Raw genomic sequence first — 10,614 nt, 5'->3', positions numbered from 1 at the left:
GTGACTGATCAAAACCAAGTTGTTTCCAAACCAGTGTGCAGGCTTGATGCCTTCATCAATCAAGTCTGTGTGGCACCAGACCACCTCGAATACATGTTGATGAGGTATTTATAAGCTCTTCAACATCCCAGCTCAAAGCCCACACACGAGCCACACGACCATCACCTACACATCTGCAAAACACACAGCATGGTGAATAGCACTTTTCTTGCTCAGTAGCCAGTGTCAGGGCACTGTGAGCAGACAGAGATACAGGGACACAGGGACACAGAGGCACCTCCCCTTACTCAGCTGAAAACCTTCCGTGCATTCCTGGGGACAGGATTGTCATAAAATGCACCATGGATTGATCCTCCTCCTAGGAAAGAAATGACAGGGTTGTCCTCAGGTTTGAGCAAGGGTGGCTGGAGGATCTCAGCTGAGCTGTTTCAGCACAACCAATAGAAATTATGGCCACCGTGACCAAGAGAGACGTCCCCTGGCATCTCGGTAGGCATTTGGGCTCCTGACAAAAGCTGGACTCAGTAAAGGGTTGAGTAGAAGGCACAGACCTGAGGGATGCCCCAGCGAGAGACAAGTCTCCTGCCATCCCGGTAGGCATTTGGGCTCCTGACAAATGCTGGGCTCAGTAAAGTGTTGAGCAGAAGGCACAGACCTGAGGGATGCCCCAGCAAGAGACAGGAGGTAGGGCCTGGTTTATACTGCTCTGGGTGTATCCCAGCCTCATCCGAATACGAAATCAGAAATTTTCAAAACAGCAGAGCTGGGATGGATCACCTACTCCAGACTCCTCTCCTTATAGTTAAAAGGGTGGCAGCCCTGAGAGGCAAAGCAACGTGCTAAAGGCAGAGTGTGGAAGTGGCAGCGCCAGATGAAACGCACCGTGCCAACCCCCATTCAAGGACGCTGACACTGAGTACGGGGCCAAGGTTTCCAACTAGGAGAATGAGACAGTGTAAATACATTGTTGCCCCCAAAACCCCAAATGTTTTTTAAAGGCACAAAAACTCACTTTAACTAGCTCTCTTCTGAGGGGGCGCTCTTCTGTCTCCGTCTTTCTGTCTGTCTCCATTTCTCTCTTTCAGACACAAACACAAACAATTTCGTGAAAGGGGAATTCCTGCCATACAAAGACATACTTCACATCTTCAGAAAGACACTTGACAAAGCACGTTTTCTCAATTCAAGTCTTTGTGTGAGGTCTGAGCAACTGGCTTATCTTCTAGAACAATTGGTGGTTCCAAAATCAGGAAATCATCTTCCCCAAAGGAAGAGTTCTGGTCCGTGTTGATGAAATTGGGGATGTCACATTTCATGAGCCTGTTCGGCTCCTCCTCTGGCCACCTGCTGCATCTGATGGCTTCCTGGAGCCGAATATCACTGTCAAGGGCTATGGTTGGGATACCAGCTTTGGCCTTGTCCAAGCGGTCCACTTCATTGACGTAGCAGTGAAAGAGGGACCTAGATTCGTCATTGTGCTGTCAGAGAACCCCTTGGGCACCAGCGGTCTTCCAAAGCCTGACACAAAGCTGTTCAGTCTGAATCTCTTCTCGGGAGACTCTGCATTGCCATAAAGAAAACCAAAATAAAATATCGCTCACACTCTAGCCCGGTGACCTGAAGAATCATAGTTTTTGCCATCTACTGAGTGCAAGTCCCTGCACAGAGCATGGTGACAAGCACTGGAATTGAGAGACATCACTTCTGAACACATACAATTATACCCAAGGCAAAAGTCTCAAGTGAGGGCCCTTGGACCATCCTAAACAGACATCATTCCCTGAGAATCCTCAATATTGTTGTATCGCACAACACTGTTTCTCAATGGGGCACTCAGATCATCTTCATCAGAATTAGTTAAAGTGCTTCTTAAAATGCAGAATTCTGGGGTGCAGACCCACAGCGTCTCCAGAGTTAGGGACCGGTAGTCTGTATTTTCAGAGCCGCCAAGGTCACTAAACATGCTCAGGTTTAACACCGCCGTCTACATCGGGTCACCTGAGCATCGACAATGCTGTCTCACGGGGTGGGGGGTTGCCATGTGTGTCAGGGTGCTGTCCTACCCACGAGACTCCCCTGATTCTCAGAACTGACAGTGCTGCCCCATTGGGCAAGAAATACCACCATTTCACAATGCATACACAGGGTGCCCGACTGACAGATACAATCAGTGATAGGAGAGGGGACAAAACTCAGGTTCCTGATACCTTGTTTCACTTACTATGGGACAAGTGATCAATTCAAGGGTAATAAATCAGTGAATGAGTGAATAACATGACTCTCGTTAGTCCTACGAGTGCCTGGATGAGGGAGCCTAGGCATAACAGCCCATCTACTTAATTGCCATCCTCCCCAGATCTATGTAAAAGTTACTTCCACCCAGGCAGTGACTCCTGAAGGGCAAGAATCATGTCTGAACACACTCTCAAATCCAGAACAGAACCTGACAACAATCAGGCTCTGGAGTCTGTGTTTAGCGAGTGTGGAATCTCAGTGATGTCAGCTCTTACACCTTGCCTTCCCATCCCACCCCTCACGATATGGCCCTTATGACCAGCTCTCCCGGGGCTGGGGCCACGGAACCCATTTACAGGACTGGAAGAATCTGATCATGTAAACCATCCCCAGATTAACATCAAGAGTCACCTGCATTTCAGGGATCAGTAATCCCAGAAGCTTTGCAGTTCAGGCAGCTGAGGGACTTTTATATCAGCTCTGTCTTCTACTGTGACTGCCTGGGTGACATCAGACAAGGAATTCTCAAAAGCCTGAGCTTTTCCTTTCAGGAATAATCTAATTAACAAATCTCGTTGACAAATCAACAAATGTGATGTGAAGATCAATGATTTACACAGGAGGACAACATTCACTAGGTCGTGGATTTAGAATCAGAGAAAAATCATTTGAGAAAGATTGACAGAATGTAGCTTTAATGCAAATTTAAGTATTCTTACCTTTCAGTAAATCATCTTCCCCTACTTATCACTTCACCCAAATTTAAAAGATGTTTGAGAACAGGGATGAGTGTGCCAGCAATCTTTGACCCAATAACCTAAAATGTCACCTAGGAAAAAGAGGGGAGTAACACATTTTTAAAAACATGGTGAGGATGGCGGGAACATCCCACAACTCCAGACTAAGAACCTCTGAGTAACAGCTTTCCTGCCTGCCTGGGGCATCAGCTGATGTGAAAACCCATCCAGAAACCTCACTGTCCAACAGCCCTTCCGTAACACAGGCTACACTTTCTCAGGATTAACAATTGGGTCCAGTAACCACTTCGCTGAAGAATAAAGACAAAGGACAACAAGAGAGTTCTGCCCCTCCCCAGGGGAGAGCCCAGACCTTGGGCTGCATGCACTGCGCCCACCTCCCAGGAGAAGGATAAACTGGAGAAGGGCGTCTTGCGAAACTGGGCTGCAAAAGTTGAGATGGGAACAAATTGGCCAGCTGGCCAGGGACAGCCCCTTCCGTCGCTGCCTTGGCGGCTGCCTCCGCCCCCTCAGCACACCCTGCCCACTTCCGGTGGTTAAACTGTCAGGGAAACTGCTTTGCGACCTGGGGCAACAGAGGCTGCCCCCAGGGTAAGCTGCAGGGGAGATGGGAGCTAAACCACTAGCTCCCAAGCGGCAGGCTCCACACCCCCGCCAACACCCCGCCGCCCCCGCACCCTACTACTCCCCCGGGGCAATATGACCAGGAGAAGTGTGACCTGGGAACGAGGGGCAGCAGAAGCCGCCCCCACGTCATGCCTCCAGAGAGATGGGAGCTTATCCTCCAGCTCACCAGGGGCAGCCCCCTCTGTTCTCCACCCCCTGATCTCACCGCACCCACCTCCCAGGAGCAAACTGACCGGGTGTGGGGTGTCAGGCGAATCTTGGGCGGGAGAGGCCATCCCCAGGCCAGGTCAGGGGAGAGGAGAAGAAGTGGCCCTATTAGGCGGGGCAGCCGGCCGTCGCAGCTGCCTCTGCCCCTCGACCGCATCGCGCTCGCCTCCCAGGAGCAAGCTGACCTGGAGACGGGCATCCGGCTTCTTGAGCAGCAGAGGACGCCCCCATCATTGGCCGCGGGGAAGAGGAGAAAAAATTGTCAGGCTCCGTGCTGCAGGTCCTCTACCCCCGCCTTCGCCACCCTCGCACCTTAAAGGCACCGCCCAGAGCGCCCCTCCCCCAGCAGGCTCAATGGAACAGGTGTGTCTGGTGATCTAGGGCTGGAGAGGCCACTCCCACACCAGGCCTTCGGGGAGACGGGAGCCAATCCACCAGCTCCCCAAGGCATCCCCCTACCCCCGCAGCAGCCACCATTCTTGCCCCCTGACCTCACGGTGGCCTCCTCTAGGGAGCAGGCTGGCCTGGAGATGGACGTCCGGCGAACTAGGGACAACAGGGTCCGCCCTCAGGGCGCACCATGGGGGGAAATGGGAGCAAATGGACCAGCTCCATGGGAAAACCTGCCACTGCTGCCACGACCCCCAATGAACCACGCCCGCCTCCCGGGGTCAGGCCGACTAGGATACACGTGTCTCGCAACCCAGGGCAACAGAGACCGCCCCCAGGACAAGCCGCGGGGAAGATGGGAGCAAATGGGTCCGCTCCTCTGCTGCAGGCTCCTGAACCCAACCACACCTGCACCCTGACTACCCTGCCTCCCGCCCCCAGCAGGCAATGTGGGACAGGGGTGTCCCGGGACCTGGCGCAGCAGAGGCCGCCTGCAGGCCACGCGGCACAGACATGGGAACTAATCCACAAGCTCCCCCAGGGCAGCCTCCCTATCACCGCAGCCACCACCTTACCAGCCCCCTGACTGCACAGCACCCATCTCCCTGGAGCAAGCTCACCAGGAGTCGGACCTAAGGCAAATCTCCGGCGGCAGAGGTCGCCCCCAGGCCAGGCCTCGGGGGAGAGAAAAAATGGAGCAGCTAACTGGAACGGACCCCCTTCCCCTGCCGCCGCCGCCGCCGCCTCCCAGGATCAAGCTCACCTGGAGACCTGCGTTCAGCCTCTAGGGCAGCAGAAGCCGCCCCCAGGCTCCGCCGCGGGGGAGAGCGGAGCGAATTGACCGGCTTCCGCGCGGCAGACCCCCTACCCCCGTGGGCCCCGCACCTTAATGGCACCGCCCCTACTCCGCACTCAGCAAGCTGAGTGGGACTGGTGTGTCCGGCGACCTGAGGCAGCAGAGGCCGCTCCCAGGCCCGGCAGGCGGGACAAGGCAGCTATTCCACCAGTTCGCCAGGGGCAGCCCCGCTCGCCCCCTTGCCGCTGCCACCGCCCCCTGACCTAATCGCCCCACCTCCCAGGAGCAAGCTTACCTGGAGTCCAACATCTGGCGAATCTCCGGCGGCCAAGGCCCCCTCAGGCCAGGCTGCAGGGAAGAGAAGAAATCGACCGGCTTGCCCGGGCAGCCTCCCACCCGCCGCCGCAGCCGCCGCCGCCCCAAACCATTGCACCAGCCTCCCAGGGTCAGGCTGACTGCGAGGATGTGCACTTGCCTTCTGATCCTGGCCACGTGCATAAGCACCTCCCTGCACCCCTACACTCCTTGCACCTCTGCATTCCCTGCACTTCTGCACCCCTGCAACCCTTCATCCCCTGAACTGCCTGCGCCCTCCACAGCCCCTGCACCCCTGCCACCACTTACACTTTTGCACTGCTTACACTCCTGCACCCCTGCATGTCCCACACACCACCTCTTGGGCCTGTGGCAGAGTCTCTGCTGTTAGACCAATGCACAGGAACTCACATCTTTGCCAGTATATGATGCATCAGTGGACGTCTGGGGTTGGCTGCAGGAAGGTACATGTTCCCGGTCACTAGCCTGGGCCACTAGGGTGATCTCTGTGAGGTCACCCAGGACGGGCTCAGAGATGCTGTTTTCCGGGAAGAGAGGAGTTGAAACCGGTCTTGAGGGCAGAGCTGTGCTCACCAGGCCGTCCACGCTTCATGTTTTACACAGGGCTTGGGGATGTGAAATGGATCTGGCCAAGTAAGACCTGCCTGCTATGCGCCCACCTCAGTCCTGGGCTCTGAGGCAGACTGACTGGCTCCCACCCTCAGGGCCCATTTTGGGCACCTGAATGGTCCCTTGGAGGCATCCCATCAGTTCTCAGGAAGAAGTCTGGATGCTTCCACCCCATGGCCCTCCCTCCCACTGTGCTGGCCTCAGGAAGTTTCCTTATTTGGGGAAGAAGGCAGCCCACCCCTACCCCACCCCTCACCATGCTCTCACTCAGGCTGGTGTTGTCTCTGCACGTCAGAGTCTGGAAAGCCATCCCTCTTCAGTTATGCCCCTTTTAAAATGGACTTGCTTCCACTAAATTCTAGGTGAAGATGCACCATGGAATGCACTGGGTAAGAGAATCAAAATAAATACTTTCTTCTGTGAGGTTTTCTGTTAATCTACTGGGGCTGGGCTGTGTGTAGTTTGCTACAGCTATTCGTGCGAGAGGCTAAAGCTGCCTGTGTGTCCTCATTTTCATCTCCCCGCTGTCTTTGGGTTTTCCCTAGACACTCCTGAGACATTTACTTCTTTTAGTTTTATTCCTGTCATTACACAGGGGCCCTAATGATGTGGAGGTAAGGGTTTGGGGGAGCTGGACAGAGCAGGGCATCTGTAGTCTTGTGATTAGTTCTCATTGAGCCTGTGCCCTGAGCTGTGACCTCCAAAAGTGTGTCTCTTTCCTCTCACCCCAATTTGGGTGACACAGAAGGTATTTCCCTTCCCCCAGGTTGGTTAGGTTTCGGTAAAATAATTTCTCATTAAAAAAACAAACAAATAAAAGACAACTTCCCCCAGTGAAACACAATGTTATGGGTGTATTTCAATAGAGTTATTTTCTGCTTTCCAGGCAGGAAGCATGAGGAGTCTTTCTCTGACTTTCAGTCTGAGAACAGAGTACGGTCCTGGAGGTAAAATGTATGAAAAAGAGCAGGGGGCCCCTCTGACTGACCCCCTGGAGTGGTCACACTCAGACTTCCCCACATTGAGCCTCCCGCTGGCCTCATGGACCTGTTAAATCTGCCTGCCGCCGGGGTTCTTACAAAAGCGGGTTCTGCCCTGGGAGCTGTGACTCTCCAAGCCTGCCCGGCTGCCTCTCTGGGTTGGGAGCAGCTTTCCCCCTCAGTTTTCTTGTGGATCTAAGAAGAGCAGTGGGTTTGCAGCTCCCTCAGCCCTGGTGTTGTTTTCAGGACAGAAGGAGCAACTTCTGAGCTCCTCACAAGCAGGACCAGAGGCTGGAAGCCTCCCCTCCTCTGCCTCCGTGCAATCATTGGCTGTGCTTCTGGCAGAGTTTCTGAAGATGTGGATTTAAACACACACATCCCAGCCCCTATAGGAGCACACAGTCCCAATAAATCCCCCCAGTTTCGACTGGGAACTACAGAGCCAATGGGGACACGAGTTTTGGGACCACAGAGGCCTGACTGCACGACTTGCTCCGTGGCCTATTAACGTGGTTGCTCTGGGCCTTGCATGAAGTGGCTTGCTTACCACACCTGGTACGTGGGAAACACAAAATAAGTATTAGAACCTTCACTTTTGCTCCCTCCAGGGCCTTCAAACATAGAAAGTAATAAGTGAACTCAGACGGCCTAGTCACCACAATGAGGTCCGACCAGCCTGGCTCTCCTGAGTGATGGGCACTGACTTGCACCTTAACTCGGAACAGTAGGAGAACCGCCTTCCTCTAACTGGGCCTCTCCCCACACCAGGCACGCCCTCAGCTGAGACGGTGTCAACTCCCTTATTGAGGTGTGTGCTGGTGGCTTCAGTGTGACCTGGCCCTGCCGGGACGTGAACCTGCAGTGAGTGAGGTGGAGGGTCAGGTGGAGGGGGGTCCATTCTGGGGTGGCAGGGGGCCCGGTAGCACCCTGCCTGGTCTGGTGCCTGGGGCTCCCTAACACCTCCTACAGCTCCTGGATTGGCTCTGGTCCTGGCCACTCCACACACCCTCCCAGTATCTTCTCATTAAGTCCCTTTTTTGCTTTTATCAGCGAGAAGTGGCTTCTGTTGCTTGTTCAGTGGAACAGTGCATCGGGAAACCAGACTATTTCTAACATCAGTAAAATACCAACCTCGGTCAGCTCGCCGGACAGACCGCGCAGCACAAAGGCCTGTAAAGGGCTGTGCGAACGGCTTAAGTGAAGGGTCTCCATCATCTGTCTTCAGAGATACAGAAGCTGGTGGTTCAGGTAAATCCTCAGGGAGGGATTGAGGAATCCAAAGCTGGTTGGTTTCAAAGGCTAACTGGTCAGACCAGACCCCTGAGCTGTGGTCAGAAGCCTAGCTCAACATCACGCAGACTCAGCGCCCTAAGTGCCGGGTGGGGCCGGTGTTGTTCCCTTTGCAGGCTCTCGTTGGGGATTCACTGTAGCCCCTTACATGCAGCAGAGATTCCAGCCTCCTTAGCCCCCACCCTGAGTGATCCATGACACAAATCCCGGGAGTGTTTAATTTTCATCTTTGTTTAGGAGGATGAAGGTGGGGCAAGAGGAGACATAAATTCATACTGACTGACACAAGGTCACAGCCAGTACCTCCTCCTCGGAGAGCTATGTGCTCCCACAGTGGTGGCTGGGGGGCTGGGCAGAGACCCTCCGCTGGTCCCAGAGGGACTCGATCCTCTGGCCACAACTGATGGGTTGGAAAACAGATCCAGAGGGAGTCAGAGCATCTTTCCTAAGAATTTGGAACTGACACACAGAAATCAAGTTCACTCATCTAGCGATTAGCGAGGGGGAGGGGAGGTGGTTGGAAATCAAATGAAACCAGAGCATGAGAGAAAGTTAGAAGTGAAAGAAAGAGAGACAGAGAGACTGAGCTTGTGAGAGCAAATAGTTAGAAAGAAGGAAAACAATCAGGGGACAGAGGAATTCCAGCTACTGACTGTCTAGTCTGTCCCAGCCCATCAACGACCCCGCGGGATGGTTAATATTATTCCAGTTTTGCAGATTAGGAAACAGGCTGAAAGAGGTGGGGGCTGGGTTTGGGTGCACAGTTAATTTAAGTGCCGCTGGACCCCTCACTTCCCATTGCCTGAAGGCACCTTAATCCCCACTGGGACCCCTGCGGTCCCCTGACCGCCCAGCACCCTGATCAAAGGGCCCCTGCGGGAGTGGGAACCCCTCTGAGTGTGGAGAGTTCCCTGCACTGAGATGCCACGCATCAGCAGGCTCCCGCTCACCCCAGGTTAACATCTCCCCAGCTGTGCAGTCTCCCGACCCGCTTCCCTCCCTGCCAGGCACCCCCGTCCTTACCACCAAGTGTACTGCAGGAATTCAGGCATAGAGATGTCCAAAGCAACACGAGCCCACCAGCTGTACAAACAGCAGACTCCCAGCCCCACCTGGGTTCGGAGGGGACAGTAGGCGTCCTCAACTTTCATGTGTCTAAGACAATCTTCTTCTTCAGCTGGAGGTTATAGAGAAAAATAAAATGTCCAAAACATAGTTCATTGAGGAATTCCTCCAAGGACCTGACTCCAGAGTCTACAACCACGTGTACCTACCCCCCGTACTTGAGGTGAAGGTGGATTATTGATCAGCACAACCCCCAGTGGCCCAGCTCCTTGGCTTGGCTGCCCAGAGGGGGCTGGGGGAATGGGTAAGGCCAGGGCACTCAGGAAGAGCACAGAGGACCTGAACTCTCCCCTCTGCACTTGTAAACCCTTCCTCAAATCTCAAGGCATCGGACAGAAAGCAGCCACCACAATAAGGATATGCTCCCATCTCTTCACTCAATCCTGTCGATTCACTTACGTGCTGAGCATCCACTGGGTCCCAGGACATGACACACAGGATGGCCGATGAGACAGGCTTGGTACTTCCCCCTGGACCCTGTTCAATCTGATGGAAGAATGATCACTCATAAAGAGTTTCTCAAAATTACACAGAGACTAAAGACAAACTGCAGAGTGAACCAAATTTAAAAATATATATGAAGATCCCCCAGTCTCCCCGCCTAAGGTTAACAGCATAAAGCAAAAAGATCTTGCCTTTGACCACCAAGGAAGTTGTCACCCCCTCTCAGGTGGAAAGGAGAGTTATTCTTTGAGCAGGACACAGAAGTGCTCCATCGGATTTGACCAGGGCATCTACATTCATTCAGCAAATGTGTATAAGCTCCTACTACGTACGGGAATCTCCTAACTAGACCCGTTCCCAAGGCTCTCGGGCTTTATCAGTCAACAAAATAGACATGACTCCCCATCACTGGGGGCTCAGAGTTTTAGCAGAGGAAACAGGCAGCATGTTGGGAGTAGCAAGAGCTTGGAAAAATTAAAAAAAAATGAGTGATATGAGCAAACTCGGGTGATGGCGGTGGGGTGGGAGGCAAGCAGGAGGGAATAAGGCAATCCTGGCAGATCTCACGGAGTAATGAACTTGAAGCAGAATAGATCCAGAGGAAGAAGGAAGAGCCGCAGCCAGTGGCCCCCAGAGTGAGGGGGAGAGTGTGGGCGGAGAGGCAGAGCACGCCGGGTCCTGAGGCCTTTGTGACGACTTTGGCTCCTAATGAAATGGTGAACCGTTTAGTGAATTTTGAGGGGAGGGGTGATGTAGTCCAACTTATGCTTTTGTGTTTGTGTTTTTCTGGGGGAGGTAATTTATTTATTTTAATGAA

The 10,614-nt window shown here is 53.6% G+C and overlaps 1 long non-coding RNA gene across 1 annotated transcript; it reads right to left on the bottom strand.

Moving 5' to 3' along the window:
• Positions 1 to 204: 204 nt before the first annotated feature.
• On the bottom strand, positions 205 to 4,024 carry LOC135318946 (uncharacterized). The gene is made up of 4 exons (XR_010377419.1): positions 3,854 to 4,024; positions 2,955 to 3,064; positions 1,013 to 1,560; positions 205 to 358 (listed from the first exon to the last, which is right to left on the bottom strand). It is a non-coding gene; the product is annotated as an uncharacterized LOC135318946 (long non-coding RNA).
• Between the last annotated feature and the right edge of the window lie 6,590 nt (positions 4,025 to 10,614).

The sequence above is a fragment of the Camelus dromedarius genome, chromosome 23, assembly GCF_036321535.1.
Source record: "Camelus dromedarius isolate mCamDro1 chromosome 23, mCamDro1.pat, whole genome shotgun sequence".
NCBI classification, from domain to species: Eukaryota; Metazoa; Chordata; class Mammalia; order Artiodactyla; family Camelidae; genus Camelus; species Camelus dromedarius.
Note: the sequence above shows the minus strand (reverse complement) of the source record. Positions and strands in the feature narration are given on the sequence as shown.